The 27,636-nt window shown below is 38.7% G+C and overlaps 2 protein-coding genes across 5 annotated transcripts in view; one reads left to right on the top strand and one right to left on the bottom strand.

Annotated features, from left to right (window-relative positions):
• Nucleotides 1-24,776, bottom strand: part of LOC126457343 (lactoylglutathione lyase) — a 133,296-nt gene extending 108,520 nt beyond the window's left edge. The window contains exon 1 of one of the 3 annotated variants that reach the window (XM_050093563.1): nt 24,657-24,776. The gene's annotated coding sequence lies outside the window, so the exon portion shown is untranslated. Of the gene's footprint in view, nt 1-12,157; nt 12,227-24,192; nt 24,308-24,656 lie in introns of those variants that run through there. The other 2 variants (XM_050093564.1, XM_050093562.1) reach the window with 2 other exon arrangements.
• Nucleotides 24,777-24,780: 4 nt separating this feature from the next.
• The window catches only part of LOC126457341 (aspartate--tRNA ligase, mitochondrial), a 158,183-nt gene continuing 155,327 nt past the window's right edge, over nt 24,781-27,636 (top strand). The window contains exon 1 of one of the 2 annotated variants that reach the window (XM_050093558.1): nt 24,781-24,930. The gene's annotated coding sequence lies outside the window, so the exon portion shown is untranslated. The remainder of the gene's footprint in view (nt 24,931-27,636) is intronic. The other variant, XM_050093560.1, reaches the window with a different exon arrangement.

Genomic DNA, 27,636 nt, shown 5'->3' with positions numbered 1-27,636 from the left:
TTACACTGGGCCAAACTGCAAGGACTTTCTCCCTTTTACTGCCAGTTTATCTTTTCAGGCTTGCTGAAATCAAGCAAGAGATGCAATCAAACCAAACAAAAATTTTCATAAACTAAGGCATTATGATACAAATCAAAAATGCACATTCCTCAGAAAAAAAAAAAAAAAAAAATAGATTTCAGACTACCTTATTACGATATAGTGGGTCATACATACAACATTCCTCACTGTATGCCTGATACAAGACTTTTAACACCTCTTGGCTCCATTTCATTTCTAGAATATGGAGCTATCAACAGAAAAAAATCCTTTCACGAACAGCTGATATAAAAGAGTCTACCGCAAAAAAAGGTTTCTTTTCTGCATCTATGAAACATGCTTGCTGGAGGGGAGGGGGGGGGGGGGGGGGGGGGGTGAGAATAAAATAATAATATACATATGTGAGGAAGAACCCCAAAACGAAAATGTGATAGACACTAGATGCCTAGCAATAACCGAACAACAAGCAGAAAGCACTGTGGTACACCCTTCTGTGCATGCGAGAGTTATTGCTGCCTACTGCGCATGTAAAGACTGATGGCAGTTTAGAACTGCTCTCTATTCTGGTGCACGGATACCAGGTGTTACATGACGATCCGCCGCGAACGGTACTGGGCTACCGTGACAGCCATCTACAGGTAGAACGGGTGAAACTCCGAAAATTAGCAGACACATTATCTGTGCACCAGAATAGAGAGCAGTTCTAAACCGTCGTCAATCCGCGCATGCACACTGGGCAGAGATAATGTGCGGCATGCGCAGAAGGGGCTACCGCAGTGTTTCCTGCTTGTTATTAGCCTACTGCTTGATGGCTAGTAGCTCATTTCAGATTTTCCATGTTGGGGATTTTCCACTTTTTTTTTTCTCCATAAATGCAGTAAAAAAACTTTTCTTTTGTCAGTAGACTTTCTTTTATACTAGCTGTTTGTGAAAGCATTATTTCTATTGGTTACTTCATATTCTAGAAATGAAATGGAGCAAAGAGGCATTAAGCGTCTTAATTCAGGCATACAGCGAGGAAAGGTGTATGTGTGACTTGCTGAAATCAAAATACGATATGGCGGCAGTCATTTCTTTTTGAGTAATATGCATGTAATGCCACATGGTGATTTTCGATTTGTATCATAATGCCTTAACTTATGAAAGTCCATGTTTGTTTTGATTGCATCTCTTGTTTATTTCAGCATGCCAGAAAAGAGAAACTGGCAGTGATAGGCGATGCAGTCCATGCAGTTTTGCCCAGAGCAACAGACGAGGACTGAAAAACTCTGAGTAGCACTTATATACCGTATATTCAGAACTTGGACAAATAACACAAGTACACCTGTAAGTATTGGTCCTTTCAAATGCTGCAAGTTGCACTGCATACATCCACAACAACTTTTGAAATGGTGAGCTTTGCTATTCTGTGGCTAAAAGCCAGACTCTTAAAAGATTCCCCATTTGCCACGAAATTTCATGTTGCAACCAGCCTGAAACATAACAAGGCATTTATCAATATTTCATCAGTGATCTAGGCTGGTATGGTCATAAAACGTATAAACAGATGATTTAATTCTTACTTTTGAGAGTGTGAAATAGCCTCCCTCATGACTGTGTCACACTTGCTAAATCCGTCTTCTATCATGAACAGCAGCTTCTCAAAACAGGCCATGTCCATCCTAACGACGTTCCAAAATTCTTGTATATCTTCGGGCCTGAGTTGTTTCATTAACAGGGAATATATTCCCCCCGCCTTCATCCCTTCTTTTAGTCAACGTTCTGCCCTAATCCGAAGATTTACGGACACTGCCAGGGCAACAGCTCCAAAAACAAATGGATCGTCCATGTGCAATATGCTGTATAAATGTAAATTTCGATATACATAAATCTGTCATAATATAAAACTGTTGAGTCTGTAATTCAGAACAGCACTAACCTACATGAGAGAAAAACAATTACTTAATAAATAATGGTAAAAAAAATCTTATTAAATAGGAACCTTGAGCTCACAGAAATAATTTAAACGTATGATGCTCCAGTATATTATACAGTTGCACTTGTGTTGCACGTAGAAGAACAAATGACTTTACAAGGCATCAGACAGTTCTATTTTCTTTTCGCATGTATCGTCTGCTGCTGCACAGGTGCACTAGATATATTCCATGTGGATGGTGTAATAGGTTGGAAGTGAACCAGTCTGTAGTTACCAGGTATGCATGTTAGGGGTGCTGGTGCATAGGTGTTCGGTTTAGGCACATCGTGTGATCCTGGCTTAATACCAGCTTTACACGCTGATCTGCCGCATAGGGTACTGGTCTAGCGATAGAACGGGTGAACCTACTAAAATTAGCAGCACATTATCCGTGCGCCAGAACAGAGAGCAGTTCTAAACTGCCGTCAACCTGCTCATGCGCAGAAGGGGCTACTGTAGCGCTTTCTGCTAGTTATTTGCTTACTGTTAGGTGGCTAGTGGCTAATATCAGATTTTCGTTTTAGGAATTTTTCCGCATGTTTTTCAGTAAGTGCACAAAGAGGCGTTAAGCGTGTTAATTCAAGCATATAGCGAGGAAAGGTGTGACCCGCTTTATCATAATAATGCACATCAGCAATCGTTTGTTTCTGAGTAATATGCATATAATGTTACATGGTGATTTTCAATTTGTATCGTAATGCCTTACTTATGAAAGTTCATGTTTGATTTGATTGCACCTCTCATGTTATTTCAGCACTCCAGAAATTACAAACTGGCAGTGATAGGGGAGAAAATCGCCAGGCAACGTAATGTTACAACCAGCCTGCAACATAACAGGGTTTTTACTGGTATTTTATTCGTGGTTTGGGCTGGTATGATCACAAAACGTACAGCCATATGATTTAATTCTTACTTTCGAGAATGTGAGATAGCCTTCCTCGTGACACTGTCACAGTTGTTAATTCCATCTTCTATCTACTTCTAGCTTCTCGAAACAGGCCATGTCCATGCTCATGAAGTTTCAAAATTCTTGCGGATCTTCGAGCCTCAGTTCTTTCATAAGCATTGAATATAATCCCCTCCCTTCGTCCCTTCTTTTCTGCCAGGGTCGAACTCAACAAACTCAGGCTTTTTGTTTTCGTCATCATTCTGCCCTAATTTGAGGATTTACTGACACTGCCGGGGAAATAGCACCAAAAACGAGTGGGTCCTCCATGTGCAAAATGCTGTACAAATACATATACCTTTGTAACCAAGTGTCTTAATATAAAACTAACTGCTGAATCTGTAATTTAGAATGTTAGTAACCTACATAAGAGAATAACAATTACTGAATAATAAAAAACAATTTCTTATTAAATAGGAACCTTGAGCTCACATAAATAATTTGAACGAATGACATTCCATGTCACACAGTCCCCCTTGTGCTTCGTGTGGTAGAATGAAGGACTTTACAAGAGATCAGACAGTTCTATCTGTGTTTCGTGTGTTATTACCACCTACTGCGCATGTGCGCCAGGTATATCCCGCGTGGATGGTATAGTAGGTCTACATGAACCAGCCTGTAGTTACAGATATGCAAACTTGGGGCACTGGTGCATAGGTGTACAGTTTAGGTGCATCGTGTAATAGGAGCGTTAGTCTGATGGACTGAACTAGATTGATGGGGGTTAAAGGGATCAAACTACAAGCTCATCAGTCCCTTCATCCCATATATGTCAAATTGGGAAGAGACCACAGGGAGGAAGGACATAGAATCCTGATGAACCAGACTGTAACCGAGAATCAATAAAACCAAAAGATAGAAGCAATCAGAAGTGAGAGAGAGGTAAAGAGTGAAGGTGGGTGAGTTGCTCCGCACACAAAGCAGCTGGAGGCCTCTGGGAGACATTATGCAATGGGAAATGCAACCTCAGCATTTGACTGGTGTTTCCTCACTCCATATTACCACAAGAATACTAACAATGCAGACAAGGTGATAAAATTTCAGCAAAGTGAACAATCACGACGAGACAGTGAACCAATGATAGATGTAAACGAATAAGAAGAATTAATACGGTGGGAAGGAAAGGAGCCAGGCCAGACAAATGAACAAAGGCAGCCATGGGCGCGCTGGATCGAAGCAGGCAACGGTGTACCCCTACAATCCCTCAAGTGGCTGATGAGGCCAGTTTGCCCTACTTTACAGAGAGGAGCAGAAACAACCTTCACAGGTAAAATGTAAAACCAGGTCAGCCACTCTAACCTTCTGCTGGCACCAGAGGCACCGTGTCAGCAAGTTTAAGGTTTCACCGTAAGGTGCTCACATTTGGGCTCTAAACCAACAATATCCTCACATCTTAGGATGTCACCATGGGTCAGCCATGTGGGGCCAAGCGAAGCTGGCAGACAAAAGCAGACTTCGTGAGAAGCACAAAGGAAAGACTGCCGCACAGTCGTGATCTTGTTTACTGCTCGCATTTTGTTTGGAGAAAGCAGTACACACCAACCTGTGTTCCAAGACTCCAACATTTGATGGCAGAGGGTTGACTGGATGTCACACTCATACTCCGCTGTCAAAGTCAGAATCCGGGTAGTTAACTTGGCCAAACAGTCAGCATTTTTGTTCCCTGTGATCCCATTGCAACGTGGAGGACAGACGAAGATGACCAACCATCCAGCTCGATAGCAGTCAGAAAGAAGATCCAAGACAGTCACGGCCAGTAGGTGCTGAGGGTAGCACTGGTCGATAGCCCGTTGACTACTCAGCAAGTCACTGATGATTAAGAATGCCTAATGGTGCAAGAACGAAGAATACTCTGCATCCGTTCAGCAGAAACGTAGTACACTGCACCTTTCATGTGACTAGGTTGAGCGATTTCGTTTTTAAAATTGTGAATTCCCAGGAATTTTATTTAATTATAATTTTATCTTAAAATATTTTTCAGTTTTTGAGTTTGATTTAACCATATAATTACTGCTTTTACCTATTAATTAACAGTTTTTTGAGCTATCTTGCTAATCAATCATAAATTCCCAGGAATTTTGGGAATATTGCTGGCAATATTCCTTGGGAATATTTCTTCGATTTTAAATTCCCAAGAATTTTTACAACACTACACTAAATAGAGAGCCCTGTGGGACATAATTTTCTTCTATATGGGGGGTACTGTGGAAAGCACCAACTTGAACCCAGAAAGTGAGATGGGGTAAGATGTTCTGGACAAAAATAGGAAGCGGGCCCTGGAGACCTCTCTCTTGTAGGGTAAAAAGGTTGTGATAACACCGTGTGGTGTCATAAGTCTTTTGCAAGTTGAGGGAGACAGCAAAAAGGTGTTGACATCAAGCAAAAGCTGACTGGATAGCAAACTCCAGGCAGACCAAATTGTCTGCAGTAGAATAGCCTTGGCGAAAACTGCCCCGGGATGGAGCCAAAAGACCCCGAGTCTTAAGGGAAGAACACAGCTGCCGGCTCATTATATGTTCAAGCAACTTGCAGAGAACATAAGTGAGACTAATTAGACAATGGCTGTCCATCTCAAAGGGGTGTTTACCCAGTCTCAGTACCAAGACTGGTCAGACTTTCTCCCTCACTGAAATAGGTGCTCACCCTCACTTCAGATACTGTTGAAAATGAAACGAATGTGACATTGGCAATCCATTGATAAGTGTCTGAACATATGGTTGTGGATGCTGTCTGGTGCTAGTCTCTTGTCAGGGCAGAGGGCTAGGGCACTGAGGAATTCCCACTCACTGAACGGAGCATTATATGATCCAGGTGACATGTGGTTAAAGGTAAACAAATCTGCTTCACCCATTGTTTATGAGGACACGAAATCAAGCTGATGATTCTCAGACACAGAGGCTCAAGCATAACACAGGGCTAAGTGTTGGGTGACAGCACCTAGGTCAATATAGACACCATTCAGGGAGATACCCATTACACCTGTGCCCTCTCAAACCATTGCCCAAAACTGCAAAGAAGGGATACATGGTCCAATGGTAGTAACATACCATTCTCAGTATCCTTGTTTCTGTTATTTTATTAGGTGCCAGACACCAGTCATGCAGCCATTTATAAGCAACGATGTGCTCTATTGATGAATGTCAGTCACAGTGTTGGAGAGCCTGCCTGTGATCTCTAATGGCCAGTCAGTTTTTGAAGTCCATCAAGGTACTGTCTTCACTGCCAACAGAATGCTACATGCTCTGGACAGCTGCATCAACAACTGCACCTAGCCGTGTGCTAAGAGAGATGGCAGAGACAAAGGCATTCTGGCCAGCACTGTTGAGAGATCAACTGGGTGGCTGTCTGGGAAAGTGATACTGAGAGAGGGGGAGGGACAGGATGATGGAAAACGTTCACTGTCACACAGGTCATCACGGACTCTCCAAAGTGGAGGGAAGAAGAGCCGGCCGGAGTGGCCATGCGGTTCTAGGTGCTACAGTCTGGAGCCGAGTGACCACTCCGGTCGCAGGTTCAAATCCTGCCTCGGGCATGGATGTGTGTGATGTCCTTAGGTTTGTTAGGTTTAATTAGTTCTAAGTTCTAGGCGACTGATGACCTCAGAAGTTAAGCTGCATAGTGCTCAGAGCCATTTGAACCATTTCTGAGGGGAGAAGAACAGGGCTATAAATGGAAAGATCAGTGGACGAATAAGGTCCAGATGCCACAGTTAAGTTCATGGGGGCACTAGTATTCATGAGACTGAGAGTGAACTCTGCGAGTGAAGCTTCAATAGCTTTACCGGTTCTGTGATCGTAGTTGCACCCCACAGAGAGTTGTCGTCTTGTGGTCACTGAAGTAACCAAAAATGAGGAGGGGGAGGGGGCGGGGGAGAGCTGAGAAATCAGTGCAGTCAACATGGTTAGAGACACATCACCATCGGGAGAGTGATACACATTACAGTCAGTAAAATCCAAACAGATCCTCACACAGATAGCCACAGTCTCCGAAGTCATATCACGTGGCATGTGTTCACTACAGACATGCGTCCAGAATGCAAACTCCACCCATCACTCTGTCATCGTCAGTTTGATTCTTAAAGTAGCCCTGACAGCACAGAGGGTAGGGTTTTGCATTGCTGGGAACCAAGTTTCCTGGAGTGCAAAGCAGAAAGCAGAGGAAATGCACATGAGATGTATAGCTCAGCCAGGTGGTGGAAAGAACCACTGTAGTTCCACTGGCGTACACATTATTGGTATCCTGTAGGGGTGTGAAGGGATCAATGTGGCAGGTCATGCCCCTGTGTCGCCTGCTGCCACAGCTTGCGAGGATGTAGTGTCAATGCACACTGGTTCTGAATCAGGTTGTGTGGGGGGATCGGGTGCCACATGGGCCACAATGAACTCTGTCTTGGGTACAGAGACAGAATATGCAGGGTGCAGTGGTGTTGGAACCATCAGATCCTCCTCCACCTTGAAGGTCTTCTTTTTGTGTCTCTTCTCTTTGAGTGACATCAATGTCCACGAGGGCTTGTCTGCCCTAGTTTCAGGGACTGAGCAGGAATGTGAAGCCCTACAACCAGCAACCTGTGGCTCTATCAGCCGTTGGCAAATATCTAGTTACAGATATCAGCAGAATCCTGAGAGGGGAGCATCCTAATGGTTCCCTCCTCATGAGAAACATCAGAGGAGGGTGTTGCTTCTCTGGCTAGGGATTGGGGATCAATGTCCCAGTGAGTGAGGAGTCAACACTCCCTAAGTGGATGTGGGGAAAACAGTAGGAGATGAGACCACAACCACCAGGGGTTGGGTGTGTGTGAGCAGCCCTCAGGGCCTGACATTAAAGGCATGAAGGGCGAGCATACTGTTGCTAGAGAGAATGACATCATTGTAGCCACAGCAAATGCCAACATTGTATGTGCAGGATGCAGACAATCATATTTCTTTTTGGCCTCCTGATACATGAGCTGGTCAATTATTATTATTTTTTTTTCCTGAGGAAGACGATGTAGTCTGGTGAACAGAGAGAGTTTGAAACAGACAGATAGAGGGGCATGAGGAATGTTTGTGTGCAATTGACACCAATTCCTACAGACAGGGCTGGCTTTACAGTGAGGACACGTGCCTGAAATTAATGCATTTGAAGCACCACATGGAAGAGGGAACATACGGTTTACATCACATTGTACACCATGACCTTGACTTTTTCAGCAACGAGTCACCTTCAAAGGCCAAGATAAAGACCCCAGTAACAACCCTATTGGCCTCTGGCCCTCACTGGACACCACAGACAAAATGTGCACCCCGTCACTCCCAACTGGCATGTAGCTTATCAGTCTGTAAATGGAGGTCGTTGTGGAGGATGATATCTGTACTGTTTTGAGACTTTGATGGGAAGGGGGGAGAGGGTGATAGTTTCTAGAACCCCACTCAGCTTGTCACACGTGAGCAGCACCCACAAATGAGTGAGTGATGCCGTTTAGATCAGAACTGAACCACTTTTCATTTTTGAAACTGCTGCTACTTCTCCAAACCTGTCCCTTAGGTGTTCAATGAAGAATAGTGGCTTTGTGGCAAAAAAGAATTCCCACTGGTCCCAGAATAAATTAAGTATTGTGGGGAGTCTTTCTCTCCTTGTCTCTTAGCCCAACATTCCTCCCACTGCGTATCCAGGGTAGGAAACATGGGTTAGTATTTCACTGCGTCGTATAATCCTTTCCTTCAGAAGAGGCTGTTGCGACCATGCAGCCACCAGTGGGAGGAAGTTCTGGCTGCTTCATTGGTGAGTCATTTGTCTTCGTGCCACCCACTCTGAATGGGGGCTCTCCCCATGGGTGCTAGCCAACCACAGCCATGGTTACCTGCCCGGATATCCATTGCCCGGAGTCCTCGTGCCCCAGTCATGACAGGCATATGCTCCACGGCATACACAGGAAGTTTCCTGGAAAATCCAGGGTGGAATAACAACAATGTTATGAAAGGACAGACTGCTACTCATCAAACAGAGGGCACAATGAGTCACAGTCATGCACAACGAAAAGATTGCTGTACATTTTCGCTTGCGACCAAAAGGCCTTCTTCTGAAGTAGAAAAAACACACTTTCACACAAGCTGCAGTGGCCAGAGGCAGAGACAGTGGTTGTGTGTGTGTGTGTGTGTGTGTGTGTGTGTGTGTGTGTGTGTGTGTGTGTGTGTGTGTGTGTGTCCACTTCAGAAGGAGGTCTTCTGGCCGAACGATAAAATGTGTAGCAATCTTTTCACTGTGACTGCATGAGACTCGCTGTCTTCTTTATATGGCAAATAATAATCTGCCCTTTTAATAACAAAATTATATTTTTGTGTTCTGACTACTAATGAGAATGCTGTATCAGCAACTGAGTCAGAATGAAGACTATCTTGGAAACTTAGTCTTAATCGCACAAAAGAAATCATTCTCCCTCTATTATGATTGTTGCAATACTGAGGTAGTTTATTTTTTAATCACTATTCTACTTTTTTCCAAGCCAATAAAACCATTTTCCTCATCTCAATTAACAAGCATAATTTTTATGTTATGTTACAACTAAGTAGGAAGCTTGATCAGAAAGTATAACAACAGCTTGATTATGAACTTAGAGCTTCATTTCTCTCAATGAAGCTAAACGAGCGACCACTGATGTCACAAAGTAATTTTCATTAACCTATTTGTTACCTTACAAAACATGGTGCATTACCTAGTGCTCGTGACAAGCAGCAAAATTTTATTCAACTGAGACTGAGTCTTGCAACTACAACAGGAAGTGTAATACCAACACAAATTGTCCAGTTAATTTTGTCTCTACTCAATAGGCACTTCATTGGGAAGTGGTTTAGGGATACTTGCTTGGCCATTTCAGATTATGTTCAGATTTTGTGTGCAGGTTTGCTAACTGATCAAAGGATGGTACACAAATATCCAACCTACAAGCTTGGATACTTTTTTGTGTAGGAGCCTATTAAGTGAAAGGCAACAAAAAGTTGTGGGGAAATTTCAAAACTTGATAAGATGGTTGAATTGTTTACACTAAGCACATTCTGTAAGTTTTTTGTAATTTAATTTTTCTTGTCTGCTCCAAGTCACACTCAACATCACAACAGTGTTTCTTCAAGACTTTGAGTGCCACTTGGAGCAAAAATAATGAATCAAATGACATCAAAGTTAAAGAATAAGCACAATGCAAACTGTTCAACCAGTTCGCCATGTTTTATAACTTTATCACTACTACACACTAAAATGCTGCCCTTTAAACTAGGAAAAAAATTTTTAAAGTCGCTGTGACTTTTTGTTAACCTTCACTTGATGCACTCTTACTCACAAAATATTGTAATTTGTGAGCTGGAAATCTTCCTTTGAGCATCTAGCAAACCCGTATAGAAAATATGAAAAAAAAAATCCAAGATGGCCGAATATGGATTCGTAGACCACTTGACATGGAATCCCCTAACTAGAAAAATCACACAATAATGTGTGACGACATTGGGCAGATGAACATCATGACTGGGAACACACTAAATGGAGACTACTTCGTTTCTCTAATGAGTCACAATTAATTGTCAAGACTTACAAGAAACGCATTTAAATACAGACAGAGTGCACAGTATGAAATGACTGTGTATCACTTGTGTAATATCCCTAACAATGATTGCGGATTGGTGACATGAGAACAAATCAGCAGATACACAAACCTTAACATAATCCAAAATGAATGTTTGGTGGTTTGAATGTGTGGAATAAGATTCTCCAATGTCTCATTTCAAACAAGCTAGCTGAAAATACTGCAAGGTGAAGTTAAAAATCTAATTCTGTGGCATACATACTTGATGGCATATACTGGATTCATTTGTAAGAAATATTACAGCCAGGTCACCATTCCTGATAAAGATGCCAAAGCAAGAGTACGCAATGTAAAATGAAACATAAAAGCCATTTCAATAAATCCATACACTTTAGGGGTGAAAAGGTTCTGGCTGTTCACAGTGATCTCTGATTATATGGGGGCATACTGGTACGTTCGCTGCAGTGGAAACAAATGCAACATAATGGATGTTTCATAAACATTCCACAATGTTTTTTCACAATCCGAATGAGTATAGGAGGTTAGAAGTGTAAGCTCAAATAAAATAAAGACGATGGTGTTATGGACACTATTTTATAAAATAAATTGGATATGTATTTTAACTATTTGTTAGAATGAAGTGTTAATTTGCTGTGATTTGGTTATCTTTGTATATTGTTAGAAAATGTTCTCCTTACACGAGCCGTACAGTAACATTCAAGTCCATAACTAAATTTATAATGCTATGGGTCCATGTTTGCAGTGGGTAAGAGACAGGTGTGGGAAGTACCAGTGAAACATCCCAGAAAGAAGAAATTCTCATTTAATGTGGGAAAATCTAGTTCAGATCTCAGAGAATGTGAAATTAAAATGTCTTTTGGAAAAGAAATGAAGGAGGACTGTAAAAATGCATTAGTCATCTTTTGGTGGTCTATATGAGATAAAATGATAAGAATATGAAACCATTCAGGATAGAAGAGAGCAGCAGTACCACCGCATGGATTGACGAAACTGACCTATTCCATTTGTATACGAGTTGTTTTTTAAAAAAACCCACTGTAACAAGAATTACAGAGAATTCCAACATATTATCTTTTATACAAAGAATAACTTATTTTGTATCACAAAGTGAACTGAAAATATATATTTCATCATCCATGGTTCACTATTGGTTTTCACGAATGTACAAGAAGATCTTTCCAGCCTTTACGATTAAACATATGAAATGTACCTTCAATCAAATGTCTTATGACAACTGAAAATTACCATACAACAAAAAGACCTATAAAGGTGCCAAAACCAAATCTTGCACTGAGATGGCAGAGGTGATAGCAATGGTAACATGAAAAAGTTTGATTAATATAGACATTTGCTTAGTTCAGAAGGAGATTGATTTGAAATTATGCCTACTTCTTTTTGCTTAACATTGTTACTCATCAGTGATCAAGTTAGTGGTGCAGGCATCAGGTAAAAGAAACACATAGGCCTTAAAGCTCTATGACTGAACTGCTTTTCAATCCTGTAGTTCTTTGCTTTCTAAGGTCCTTAGTACTGTGACTGCAAAAACAGCAAGTCAATATTAATTTATGGTTATGTCTGGTACACAATTGCTAGCACTGCTGGCAAACACTAGATGTGTTACTAAATAGCTCTGACATCATCTTACCATACAATGAAATGTAATGTACGTTCCTTACTCACACACTTCCCTCACTGATCTGGATTCTGCGAGAGTTGGCTAGGATTCAAATTTTTGATAACCTTATCAGTGGTCACTATTAATGCCCTCCTCGTTCACTGGAAGTTTATCATTGGTTATGAAATGCAGGAGATACAAACAGCTGATTAAGTTCACACAACTCATTTTCCTTTGACAGTGAATCTATCATAAAAAAATGCTGGTTTTTTTTAAGTCACTTTGGTAATACGGAGCTAATGTTCTCTGCTGATGATGGTATATCTCTAAAATCTAGGACCAGTATTCAAGAACATGAAATTGAACATTGGGACAGCATAAGAATTCATGATAAGCATTTATTTAGTCAAACTTTGAATTTATACTTTGAAGTCCCATTTACATGAATAATTTAACACAACATTTGAACTATTTTTCCACATCTTTGAAACTATTTTAATGAGTATTTCTGTTTCAAAAAACGAAATAACTGAGCAAAGCAAAAAATAAAAATGTGCAATATATGAAAGGCAATTTATTCCATATTAAGAGGACCAATTTTGTGTAATCCTCTCCTGACCATATCTAATTTGATTAAAAATTTCCACAGATGTTTACTAAGGAATAATAGGTTTTTAGGCTTTCAGTATAGGCCTACGAAATGTTGTCCGAATTAAGTGACAATTTTGGCAAAATTTAAGGTGACCTAAAACTGAAACTATTAGCACTGTAAAGGTAATATCTGCATTAGAGGTACAGCAAATGGTTAAAATTTTAATACTCTCTCATTTGCCGTTTCCTGCTGTATGAGGAAAAATAGGGGTAGAAAACCAACGGAGACAATTTTTACAACCATTTTGTGACCACTGGAAGTTCTGCAGAAAAGTTACGTGTTATCAGTTTTATGCCCACCATGAACCATGGATCTTGCCGGTGGTGGGGAGGCTTGCGTGCCTCAGCGATACAGATAGCCGTACCCTAGGTGCAACCACAACGGAGGCGTATCTGTTGAGAGGCCAGACAAACGTGTGGTTCCTGAAGAGGGGCAGCAGCCTTTTCAGTAGTTGCAGGGGCAACATTATGGATGATTGACTGATCTGGCCTTGTAACACTAACCAAAGTGGTCTTGCTGTTCTGGTACTGCGAACGGCTGAAAGCAAGGGGGAAACTACAGCCGTAATTTTTCCCGAGGGCATGCAGCTTTACTATATGATTAAATGATGATGGCGTCCTCTTGGGTGAAATATTCTGGAGGTAAAATAGTCCCCCATTCGGATCTCCGGGCAGGGACTACTCAAAAGGATGTTGTTATCAGGAGAAAGAAAACTGTCATTCTACGGATCGGAGCGTGGAATGTCAGATCCCTTAATCGGGCAGGTAGGTTAGAAAATTTAAAAAGGGAAATGGATAGGTTAAAGTTAGATATAGTGGGAATTAGTGAAGTTTGTGGGGAGGAGGAACAAGACTTCTGGTCAGGTGAATACAGGGTTATAAATACAAAATCAAATAGGGATAATGCAGGAGTAGGTTTAATAATGAATAAAAAAATAGGTGTACGGGTAAGCTACTACAAACAGCATAGTGAACGCATTATTGTGGCAACGATAGACATGAAGCCCATGCCTACTACAGTAATACAAGTTTATATGCCAACTAGCTCTGCAGATGACGAAGAAATTGATGAAATGTATGATGAGATAAAAGAAATTATTCAGGTAGTGAAGGGAGACGAAAATTTAATAGTCATGGGTGACTGGAATTCGTCAGTAGAAAAAGGGAGAGAAGGAAACATAGTAGATGAATATGGATTGGGGCTAAGAAGTGAAAGAGGAAGCCGCCTGGTAGAATTTTGCGCACAGCATAACTTAATCATAGCTAATACTTGGTTTAAGAATCATGAAAGAAGGTTGTATACATGGAAGAACCCTGGAGATACTAAAAGGTATCAGATAGATTCTATAATGATACGACAGAGATTTAGGAACAAGGTTTTAAATTCTAAGACATTTCCAGGGGCAGATGTGGACCCTGACCAAAATCTATTGGTTATGAACTGTAGATTAAAACTGAAGAAACTGCAAAAAGGTGGGAATTTAAGGAGATGGGACCTGGATAAACTGAAAGAACCAGAGGTTGTACAGAGTTTCAAGGAGAGCATAAGGGAACAATTGACAGGAATGGGGAAAAGAAATACAGTAGAAGAAGAATGGGTAGCTTTGAGGGATGAAATAGTGAAGGCAGCAGAGCATCAAATAGGTAAAAAGATGAGGGTTAGTAGAAACCCTTGTGTAACAGAATTTAATTGATGAAAGGAGAAAATATAAAAATGCAGTAAATGAAGCAGGCAAAAAGAAATACAAATGTCTCAAAAATGATATCGACAGGAAGTGCAAAATGGCCAAGCAGGGATGGCTAGAGGACAAATGTAAGGATGCAGAGGCTTATCTCACTAGGGGTAAGATAGATACTGCCTACAGGAAAATTAAAAAGCAAAGAAGGGAAAGCAGAAAGGTGGAAGGAGTATACAGAGGGCCTATACAGGGGCGATGTACTTGAGGCCAATATTATGGAAATGGAAGAGGATGTAGATGAAGATGAAATGGGAGATATAATATTGCATGAAGAATTTGACAGATCACTGAAAGACCTGAGTCGAAACAAGGCCCCCGGAGTAGATAACATTCCATTAGAACTACTGACAACCTTGGGAGAGCCAGTCCTGACAAAACTCTACCATCTGGTGAGCAAGATGTATGAGACAGGTGAAATACCCTCAGACTTCAAGAAGAATATAATAATCCCAATCCCAAAGAGAGCAGGTGTTGACAGATGTGAAAATTACCGAACTATCAGTTTAATAAGTCACAGTTACAAAATACTAATGCGAATTCTTTACAGATGAATGGAAAAACTGATAGAAGCCGACCTCAGGGAAGATCAGTTTGGATTCCGTGGAAATGTTGGAACACGTGAGGCAATACTGACCCTATGACTTATCTTAGAAGAAAGATTAAGGAAAGGCAAACCTACGTTTCTAGCATTTGTAGACTTAGAGAAAGCTTTCGACAATGTTGACTGGAATACTCTGTTTCAAATTCTGAAGGTGGCAGGGGTAAAATACAGAGAGCGAAAGACTATTTACAATTTGTACAGAAAGCAGATGGCAGTTACAAGAGTCGAGGGGTATGAAAGGGAAGCAGTGGTTGGGAAGGGAGTGAGACAGGGTTGTAGCCTCTCCCCGATGTTATTCAATCTGTATATTGAGCAAGCAATAAAGGAAACAAAAGAAAAGTTCGGAGTAGGTATTAAAATCCATGGAGAAGAAATAAAAACTTTGAGGTCCGCCGATGACATTGTAATTCTGTCAGAGACAGCAAAGGACTTGGAAGAGCAGTTGAACGGAATGGACAGTGCCTTGAAAGGAGGGTATAAGATGAACATCAACAAAAGCAAAACGAGGATAATGGAATGTAGTCGAATTAAGTCGGGTGGTGCTGAAGGAATTAGATTAGGAAAGGACACACTTAAAGTAGTAAAGGAGTTTTGCTATTTGGGGAGCAAAATGACTGATGATGGTCGAAGTAGAGAGGATATAAAATGTAGATTGGCAATGGCAAGGAAAGCGTTTCTTAAGAAGAGAAATTTGTTAACATCCAGTATTGATTTAAGTGTCAGGAAGTCGTTTCTCAAAGTATTTGTATGGAGTGTAGCCATGTATGGAAGTGAAACGTAGACAATAAATAGCTTAGACAAGACGAGAATAGAAGCTTTTGAAATGTGGTGCTACAGAAGAATGCGGAAGATTAGATGGGTTGATCACATAACTAATGAGGAGGTACTGAATAGAACTGGGGAGAAGAGAAGTTTGTGGCACAACTTGACTAGAAGAAGGGATCAGTTGGTAGGACATGTTCTGAGACATCGAGGGATCACCAATTTAGTATTGGAGGGCAGCGTGGAGGGTCAAAATCGTAGAGGGAGACCAAGAGATGAAACACTAAGCACATTCAGAAGGATGTAGGTTGCAGTAGGTACTGGGAGATGAAGAAGCTTGCACAGGATAGAGTAGCATGGAGAGCTGCATCAAACCAGTCTCAGGACTGAAGACCACAACAACAACAACAACAACAACATCAGTTTTATCAAGCTGCAGTAAACATTTGTATTGTAGAAGTTTTAGTATTTACAAACATGTCATCTAAAAATTTTGCACCAAATTTCTGCAAACACAGATATCATAAGGCAAAATATTGTCATCTTTATTTACTTTTTGTTTAATGGGAAAGAGCATTTTGTAAAAAAAAAAAAAAAAAGCCTTGCTGGATACGGTTAAAAAATGAGCTTGAAATTCTTAAGACACACTGCCAAATATTTACAAACTACTGTTACATGGCAAACGTTTTTTTGAATACTATACCACATAATAATGTAGAATGCTATACTGGAGAAACCAATGTTTTGGCCATGGTTGTGGTGGCCTTCTGACTGGTCGCAGAAGCCTATGCAATTCTATTGCTATATGTTTAGAAGATTTTAGTTTCTTCTGAACAAATTGGCTATTACAGTCAACATGCAGTAACAGATTCAAGATACACATACTGCTTGTTATCCTGCTCTGAGGCTTCAGATGACGAGGATGAAAACATAGAAACTGCAAACTGGGTCAACCCAAGTACATTGTCTTGGTATTTCTCCTCTAACATTCATAAAACTTGAAACAAGATTCACAAGACTGCATAAAGGGCAATACTTGTCAAGAAAGATGTGAAATATGTTGTCAGAGTGCTGTTTCTGATTGGCTTAACCCTAGTACAATCACAGGGTTTATAACTTTCTCCAAAGAGAACAATTTAGCCAGAAAAATAATGTGTTACATTTATTGCAAAACTGTACTTCATAAATCAATTAATGAACATAATAATTATTATTTAGTTTTCTTATAGGCCAGAAAAATGCAATCGTTAAGGTGGTGGTTTCTGGATGTTTGGTAGTAGCATTTTTAAGCTCATTTTTAAACTTTATCCAGTCTCCAAAACAAATTAAACCTTATGAACTGCTCTTTCTAATGAATCAAAACCAAATGAATAAGACACCACAGCTTGCACAACTTCTAGAATAGCCCTAGTCTCAAGTAACTGCTGCAGCTAGGCGTAACTTCCTGCAGACCTTATAATGGAAACTTCATACACTTTGTTTATCAAAAAGAATTTCCACTTCACAATAGTTCAATAATGTCATAATTAATTTTTACCCACTTTGACCTTGGGTAGCACAAAAATGGCAAACGACAAAGCCTTGAAATTTTCACAGTGTGTTGAATACAGAAAGCTCGGTATCTATTCCCGATATATTCCTTAAATTTCTCTAGGTTTGATTTTCAGCAGTGTTATACCTGGTCAAGACTATCGTAGCGCTTTACATGATATTTTGCAGTTCCTCACACTTCACACCACCTTTCTTTTTAAATCTTGACTTCAAATTCTGTACAGCTTATTATCATTACAATGGGACCACCTACGCAAAATGGCAATTGTTAGTAGGGGACCATCGGTTCACTTGACAGAGAACAATCTAGGTCTATAACTTTCTCGCATAATTTAAAATATTTTACTAACAAATTCTGTGATATGTAATGCGAGTTAATTACTATAAACTCTTACCACTTGTTTCAGAAATTTTGCGAAGTTTGTAATATTGAGCAACAACAGAAAAAACAATAAGGCAACAATGCAAATAACGGGTCAAGAGGGGTCAAGAGGAATTTTCGATATGAGTCATCGGCTTTGACCAGTGATGTAATGCTGATGGCTGCTGTGACATCACCTTTTGGTGCATAAATATACACAGTGTTGTTGACAGTTGGGAAAGGCACCATATGTGACACTAAAACACGGTTGTAATGACAGATCGATCTGCAGATTTGCCAAAGGTCTATGTCAGGTTGGAAAGTAACAGCTTGGTTGCGAGTTGGCGAGGCCAATGGACATGATACTGAGAAAACCTGGTTGTGGTGGAAGACTGATTTTTAGGTTAGCCCATTTGAAAAAAAAAAAAAAAAAATCACTAAGAATATCACATTAGAATCATTACATTGTTTACCATGTTTGTTACAGGTTTCCTGTCTTTTGTCAAAGCCGATGACTTGTATTGAATATTACTCTATATATCCAAAATAAGTTTGTTACAGGTTTCCTGTCTTTTGTCAAAGCCGATGACTTGTATTGAATATTACTCTATATATCCAAAATAAGTCACCCAGCAGCAACGTATGGATTAACACCACAAAGGGATAGAAAGACTGGCAAGTACTCAACTTCAGGTGCCTAATGTTCAGTAAAATCAGAATAAACAAATTAAAATAAACTGAAGCACTCAGATACCAAAGTTAAAATGCAACCATTATGTTTCCCTACTTCAGACACACATATTAACTAGGGGCTATGGGTTTGTCAAGGTGGATGCTGGGTGGAGCTTTTGGAGGGGGGGAGTGAGTTCTGTTCATCAGTTGGCTTACGTTGTTTACGAACTGCAACTGAACTGCCTTCCCCCCTCCCGAACCGGTATAAGAATTTCAAATCATTTCCTCTCACCTCCAACAGTGAGCAAATTCAGGAATTCTAGAATTGTAGGTTTTTAAGTTCCTGGGGGTTCCCAAACCAAACAGAAGATATGGAGTAGGCTGCGCGCGCGCGCCCACACACACACACACACACACACACACACAAACACACACACCTGTATGGCTACAATGTCCTGGTTGAGTACATTGCAGTGAGAAGTTATGTAGGATGGTTTGGGTAAGTGGGATAAAGAGGTGGTGAGCTGGTGGGAGAGTTGGGCAAGTGTGGCTCACAGCTGAGACAGAGAGGCAGCAAGCCAAAAGGGTACGAGTGGCCTTGACCTGGTCAGAGGCAGAGGAGCGTATTGCGAAGTGGAAATAGAATATAGGAAGAGGAGTGCAGGATAAGTGAGCTTACAGTCAAAGAAGTAAGGGTGGAAATGGCTGTGGGGCAGAGGCTTCTTTCCAAGGTCTGCCTCTTCCTCTGTTCTGGGCAGAGGCTTCTTTCCAAGGTCTGCCTCTTCCTCTGTTCTATCTACCACACCAAATCCACTCTTTCACATCACTGTGTGCTGTTCACAACTCCCCCATCTGCATCCAGAATGACCTCACCAGAGCACATTCCTATCATTTAGGCCCACTACTACTTCTTCTTGGGTCATTCCATATCAAATCACCCAATAAAAAATAAATTTTACACCCACCTCCTTAGATTTTCATGAAATTTGGCTCAAATGGTTCTAATACCATCCTGACAACACCTGCAATTTTTTTTGCTGTATCTCTTTCAGTCTTTTTTTTATAAATTTTTAAAGTTTTTATGTTTTGCGTTTTCTGAACCTTCGGAAATGGTCAGTTTAATTTGTATTCAAAACTTTAAATTTGCTTATCTTAAAAACTCTTTTAGATAACATCATGAATTTTTGCAGCAAGTTTATTTATTACACATATTTGAAGATAAAAATGATGCTATTAAAATATATTAATATTTTCTATGAAAAAAAATATACGTATTTTTTTTCTTTTTTTTAACGGATGTTTTGTTTTATAAGAATTGCAATATCTCGAGTCTCAGACCTGATAGAATGCTCAAATTTGTTTTAATTTACTCTTAAACATATAGGCTACTTGATAAAACAAAAATAATGATGGCTTTTTAACATGTTTATTAATTATAGTAGATTACATTAGAAAGATAGTTTACTTACACCACTTATGTATAACCCAACTGATTGCTTGAAACATTGAATTTTTTGAGTAATTTTGTCTTTTTAATAAACATTAATGCTGATTCAAACTGTTTTTCCACTTCATCCAAGAGCTTTCAGTTCTTTTGATACAGTCTTTTTTGAAGTAATACATTCTCCCAGTGCCGCTTGATTGAGGTGCGTCTACTACACAGACTATGTGCTCCAAAGGCACTATGCAGGAATCTTCTCTTTCAGGCCAATAAAATGATGCAGCAGGTCCTGAAGGATGTAGAAATAGAATTTCTGCATCTTCTTCATCATTGAATATTGTTTTTACCAGTCCAAAGTACCAGTTACCATCATAATTTGCAGCCACATAGCAATTTATGGATGGTTCAACACGAACCCAATCAGAAGAAGAATGGAAAGAAAAGACAAAGGAGGGTTTTACACTATCTGTAGTCCTTCTAATTTCAAGGTTGTTTGTTGGAAGTGGTTTGAAGTTATGAAAACTTCTAGTTCCAGGAATGGTTCGGGTTGCTGAAAAACGTTTTTCTAGTTTTAACTGTAGCAAATCAGCTTCTTTTTTGTCAATAAAGTGAAAATGAATGTTTTCAATATTTTTTTCACAAAACTTATACACATCGATTGCTGTCATTATTTGTTCTTTGTCTGAAAGCTGTAGACTGGCTTTCCTTAAAATTCTTTTAGTAGTTCCTCCTAGGCCATCACAAATTGACTTCCCATGACTTGTTGCACAAAAAGTGTTGGGCCTTCAAATTAAAGTCTCTCAAGTGTTCAGTCAAATTTTTAAAACTGTTTCTATTTTTGTATTGCCCAGCACAACCATCTGTAAAGTAGTGAACTGAGTCAATGTCAGTATGATGTAATGACAGCCACTTTGTAATTTCTTTTTGTACAAAGTTAACAAAACCAGTGTCATGTTCTTGGTCATCACTAATAAAACAGTGGTTGGAAACAAAAACATTGTTTTCCTCATTTCTTAGAAAAACTTCAACTGGGTGTAGAGTACAACCACCTCTACTCCAGTGGTAACTTTGGATCTCATTTTGTATAACAAAGGAATAATTTTCACTGAAATCCATCACAATAATTGCTGTTTTGGGTGGTGGGTCTTCTTTCAATCTTTTAAAGGCTGCTGATTGGGATTTTGCTATAAACGAGTGTGGGGTGAGCTTTTCCAATGACCTAACCAATAAAGAAATGTAGTCTTCAACACTGATAGACTGTTTGATCATTTCTGCCCTGTCTGTGTTAACCCACTGACTGATTACAATTTCTTCTTCTAAATCATAATATTCAATTAGTTTTTCAGTTAAGCACTCTGTTAGTGCAGTATTTGCAGGACAGCTGTTGCTATGGTGTAGCATGCAGTTTTGGTTTTCTGTGTTGCACACAAGCATCTTAATTAGGTCTTTATAAGATTCTTCAATTTTCACAGCATCCAGTAATAGTTTAACATTCTGGTGGATACTGCATACACATACAGTGTGTGTGCCTGCAGCACCAGCAAGGATACACCATTTAGATCTCAAGAAACAAAATTTTGAAAATCCTACTTCTACCTCGGGATTCTCCCATTTGAAAGAATAATAGAGTTCTCTCAAGTTACACAAAATGAGTCTTTTTTGCATGTACACATTTTTTTGAACACTTACTTTGTCTTTTGTTCCAGGTAGCACTCTGGAACTTTCATCCTTTTCATAAAAATCTGTTACAAGTCTTACTGTATTTTCAGAGAGAGTTTTACCTTTTTTTGGACCAGGAGTTTCCAAAATACCCTTTTCAGATTTTAGCTTTCTAGCTTGTCGCACCATGTACTCACTTACATTAAATTCTTTCATTACTATATTTCGAGTCCAAGAATCTGGAGCCAAGGTCAGAATCTGAATTTTTCTAGACCTCCCAACAGATGAAATCTTCTCTTTCATAAGAGAAATCATTACATCAAAATCCTTTGCTTTCTCAACCACACTTTTATCTTCTTCGTCATCATCAGAACTTGGTGCATCATATTTTAATGCTTTTGAAACCGCCTTTTTTGCAGTCTTTTCAATGCTGCTAACCTTCCTTTTAAAATAAGACCCTTTACTTTGTTCTGACAAGCCATGAAGCTTTATAGGTGTTAAAACTAAATAATCAAGAGCAATGTTTATTTGTACGAGGGATTCATTTCTGGATTCCAATGATTCTAATTCAACCATGACTTCATCATCTGTTTCACTTTCATTGACTTCAACTCTTAATTTTTCCTCACAAAAGTTACGGCATGTTGAGCAAAGCTTTTGTCCAGGTTTTATGCTAATATTTTTTGTCAGTAATTGTTTAGAAAGATCCAAGCCTACACATCTCAACGATTTTTTGATGGGCTTTTTGTGTTTTTTTAGTGGGTCTACACATGTTGTTTGATACTTTTCAAAAACATTTAAAAAGTAGTAGCTGTGGTGTGAACATATATTCTTAAATTCACACAGATTAATTCCAGATCGTAAGTGGATCAAATCTTTTTCTTCCTCACTCAATTCTGATACCGGTTGTAACTTTTTTGAAGGTGTGTAGGTTGTTTGGAAACAGTCAGATTTTTTAAATAACCCTACACTACAGGTTTGAATATCTGACATACTGATTTCACTTTTGGTCTGATTACTGTTCTGGTTACTTTTATAGGATATTGGAAAAGAATCTCTGTAAACTAAGTAACAGTACTTACTGAGAGTTCGAATAAACTTAATAAAATACTATCCAAGCACTATTTGACACTGTAATATTTTTTTACTTCAAAACACAGGAGTAACAATACAAAATCCAAGTGTACGTTGTTACTCCAAGACGACAAAAACTTATTTTCGGTGTCTAAGTCACTTGGCATTTTTTATTTTTAAAATATAATTATTATTATTTTAAAAATTAGATAACTATTAAACAGGTTAAAAAGCCAATATAATTTTTCTTTTATCTAATAGCCTATACAATTAAGAGTATTTTAAAAGAAATTTGAGCTTTCTATCAGGTCTGAGACTCTAGATATTGCAGTTTTTGTAAAACTAAACATCAGTTAGCTAAAAAAAATAAAAAACTTATAAATTTTTTTTCATTTGGAAGAATTTAATATATCTTTATGGTAATTTTTTTAACATTTAGATATAATACACAAACTTATTCCAAAATTTCATACTGATATCTTGAGTATTCTTTAATATACAAATTTTTTTAGTTGTGAGGACACGTTTAAGTTACAATTTCCGACTGCTGAAACAAAGCCAAATCTAAAAACTTTAAAAATTTATAAAAAAAACTATAAGAGATAGAGCAAAAAAATTTTACAAGTGCTTTCAGGATGATAAAAGAAGTAATTGTACCAAGTTTCATCAAAATCTGACATGGTTGGTGTCAAGGCCTGGGTGACTTGACATGACCCTCTTCTCAATCAGCCACCCTTCCCAACTCTCACTTCCAATGCACACTTCCTTTCTACACAGTGTGTGTGTGTGTGTGTGTGTGTGTGTGTGTGTGTGTGTGTGTGTGTGTGTGCTTCCAATGCACACTTCCTTTCTACACAGTGTGTGTGTGTGTGTGTGTGTGTGTGTGTGTGTGAAGCCAGAATTGGCCAATGCCTATTTTAAGGAAACCTCTTGGAATTTGTCTAAAGCAATTTGAATCTGATCCTCCTGAATACATCTACAAAATTTATATTGATATGTCACCTACTTTTCTGTAAGATTTACAAGAGCCAGGTACCACAGACCACATGTAGTGGCAATGGCAGCAGATGACTCAACAGTCAACATGGGAAAAGTTACATGAATGATTTTTCAAGCTGTATATTGTAAAATTGACTGTAACATAGTAAGCCTTTCAAGAACAGTTAAAAATACTAATCTCTGAAAGCTACGAAATACTTTAATTCAAATCAAGCCAAATAGTGTGGCAACAGGCTCCATAAAATATATGTGATTTATAAAACAGATACCAGAACACATGGTAGGAGGATTAAATACTTTTAAGATACGGAGTTTTGCAGAAAGTAAACCGTAAAATTAAAAAACAAGCAGAAATCTCCACTGGCGGTACAAACATGATTTACCGACTGTTAAATAAGGGAATTTTGTTTGTTTGTTCCTGTCACTTTCTCTTAGTATTCGATGAGCTTTTGCGCTTATCGTGGCCATGTGCTTCCTCAATAGCCCATTTTACACAATAAACCATCGTTAAGTGTACAACTTTTGCTTAACATTGAATTGTTTTCTATAACATACGGCTTCTCTGTTGTCGTACGGCAGGGCAATGTTAATCGCGCCGTAAATTATCAGCAAACCCGTGTGATTTTCACAGAACAACAGCAAAAATTGAACACTTCAAAAACAGTAGCTTTACACAACAATGATAATACCTTTCTGAAGACAAGAATACTTTCATCGTATTGTTTATCTTTAAAGAGATTATAATAGCAGGACTGTATATCTATCAGGCTGGGATATTGAGATGAATGATTAACTAGAAAGAATGAAATGGATGAAGTATAAGTAATAACATCCTGAATATTAAGGGAGTGAATATCCTATTTTTGTCATAGTCGGTCGTTGTTAATGACTGAAGTCTTACAGTACGCCTTCTAAATGTGATATTAAAAAAATTAAACATTTCCTGTGACAACCACTGCGATACAAGAACTAATGCAATTCATTTGAAACCACATAAAACCTAATAACGTACAACATACCCACTCCTGATATCCCTTAGCGAAACAACTGATCGTAAACTCAACTGCAAGAAATGACCCAACCCAAGCTCTTTGAAGGCATTTCAAAGCGTGAGCGGCATGCACTTGTTCATAGGTTTGACAAGTAGTAGGCACCGGTGTTTGTTATGTGAGGTACGGTCGTAAACAAAACGCCACTAATCAGTGTGAAATACAAAATCTCGATCAGCAGTTATAGCGTCCGTCCATTTTCTGCCTAAGAGCTGTAATTAGTTTTCAGATTAATCAAGAAGGGGTGAGTAATCAATTATACCGCTAGAGAAACACATGTACCAGCGTTAGTTAATATTTTTGAAATGAGATTAACGTTACCCAGATTTCTTTTAGATCACATGATCGATATTTTCGAAAACCGTGCTGGTTGGCATTGAGGAGGCCATTCTGTTTAAGATATCTCGTTATGTTTGAGCTCAAAGTGAAGTTAATCAAAAAGTGCTCATGTGAGTTGACTTCTATTTAAGTTATTTGTATAATCACTCACTCTCTTACCAGCGGAACATCTCCAGGCTGGCTAAAATATGCTGAAGTTAAGCCTCTTTACAAGAACGAAGATAAAGAGATACCATCAAACTAATTACCAATTTCACTTTTTCTGGCTTTTTCAAAGATATTTGAAAATGTTGCGTTCAAGCATCTAACTACAAATAATATAATGTCCAAGTCATAGTTTGGGTTCCTTAAGGGTTCCGACATAGAGTAAGCTATTTACACGTACACCAAGAATGTACTTAATTAGTTAGGTAACAATTTAGAGGCTACTGGCATTTTCTGTGACCTGTCAAAAGCCCTTGACTGTGTGATTCACAGCATTCTCTTAAGTAAATTAGAATATTACAGTGTCACGGGCAATGCGTGAAATGGTCTGAGTCTTACCTAACTAACAGGAAAGAAAGGATGTCATTATGAAATACCCGTGCAGTAAGCACTCAGTCTTCATCTGATTGGGAATTAATTACAGGTGGTATTCCTCAGGGTTCCATTGCTTTTTCTTGTGTACATTAATGACCTCTCATCTGTTACATTGCCAGTTGCTCAGTTTGTTTTGTTTGCTCATGATACAAATATTGCAATAAGTAGCAAGTCAAGGACAGATTTAGAAATGACTGCTAATCAAATTTTCAGTGATACTAATAAATGGTTTAAAGTTGACTCACTGTTGTTAAACTTTGAAAAGACCCACTATATGCAGTTAAGAACCTGTAAGAGATTTCTTTCCAACATGTGTATAACATATGAAGACATGCAGTTTGAAGAGGTTAAAGTGTTAAATTTCTGGGATTACAACTCGATAATAAATATACTTGGGAAGGGCATACCACAGAATTGCTGAAGACCCTGAACAAGTCTGTATTTGCAGTGAGAATTATGTCAGATGTAGGAGATCTAAATATAAAAAAAACTTTCATTGTTTGCTAACTTTCATTGTATTATGTCATATGGGATCATATTCTGGAGCAATCCCTCAAACCATCAAAAGATTTTAGCATACAAAAGCGTTTAATAAGACTCATTTGTGGTGAAAATTCAAGATCATCGTTGTTCAAGGAACTTTGTATTCCACTCCTTCTCAGTATATTTATTCATTAATGAAATTTGTTGCAAGTAGTGTATCTCAATTTCCAACCAATAGTGCAATATGTAGTCTAACCAATACTAGGATAAGAACAACCTTCATAAAGACATAAAATCACTTCCCTTTGTCCAAAATGGACCCAATATTCAGCAACGAACCTTTTCAAAATACTGCCGGCAACCATTAAAAACTTGGTTTCAGATAAAGCACAGTTAAAATAGAGTTTGAAAGATTTTTTGATAGGCGACTCCTTCTACTCTATAGATGAATATCTTAATAGGGACTGTTAGACCAGCTTAATAAAAAAGTCTGTCACATTTCAGTTTTGACAGCACATAGTAACAACAGTCGAGATAAGATATTTTGTGGGACAAATTTAGCAAAAGTGCATAACTGTTTCATTCTGACAGTGTATTAGTTTAGCAAATATCAGCAGCTTCAGTTACTGTAATGTGTTCACCTGTTTTTACAACTTCCTGAAAAATTATCAGGGAAGCGAGTATTACCTACAAATGTTTGGTTTTTTATGTTATACTTTCTGAGTTGTTCTACACCCATGAGAATCACCTCATTTTTGGGTCCATGGATCAAAACATGAATCTAATCTAACTATAATGCAGTACATTAAGTGGGGATAGATTAGGCCATAGTACACTGTCAGCAGTATGTCTCTATTAACTGTCCTAGACATCTTTCTCATTAAGGATATGCTAGGGCTTATTTGTGAGCATACTTAGCTGATATGGGCCTCCTATGTTGAGTATTTATCAATGGTGACATCCAAAAATTTGTGATATTCTACTTTTTTTGAGAACTGAAGTGTCTATTTCGAGACAGTTACTGTTTGTAGTTTTATTTGTCTGCAATTGTATGTATGTTCTCTTATTTGAGTGTATAACAAACATTACAATATTGTCACCTACTAGTGATGGCACATTGTGTACATACAGAATGAAAATAGGGGTCTCAGAACTGATCCCTGAGGCACACCAAACTGTATTAGCTAAATGTTAGAGCATACATTTACAGTAGCATGACTTTTTTTTGTACTTTACTGCTTTCTACACACTGCTCTCTGTTTTCTACAAATGATTTTATGACGTCAGCTGCCGCGCACCCAATATCATAACAGTTCAGTTTGTGCACTAGTCTGTTGTGACATAACACAATCCAATGCCTTTGAAAAGTCAAGAAAACGCCACAGACTTTTGTCACCAGAGACCCCAGTATCATGAGGTACAATGTTTTTATAAAACCGTGCTGTATTACATTAAGTATGTCATTTGTATCTATAAAATCTGATATTCTCAAACAATGGAAACAACAGGTTGGAATAACAACAATCTAAGGACTATGATACATTGATAC

This window comes from Schistocerca serialis, chromosome 2 (genome assembly GCF_023864345.2).
Source record: "Schistocerca serialis cubense isolate TAMUIC-IGC-003099 chromosome 2, iqSchSeri2.2, whole genome shotgun sequence".
Taxonomy (NCBI): domain Eukaryota; kingdom Metazoa; phylum Arthropoda; class Insecta; order Orthoptera; family Acrididae; genus Schistocerca; species Schistocerca serialis.
The sequence above is the reverse complement of the archived record's forward strand: the minus strand, read 5'-3'. Positions and strand labels throughout refer to the sequence as shown.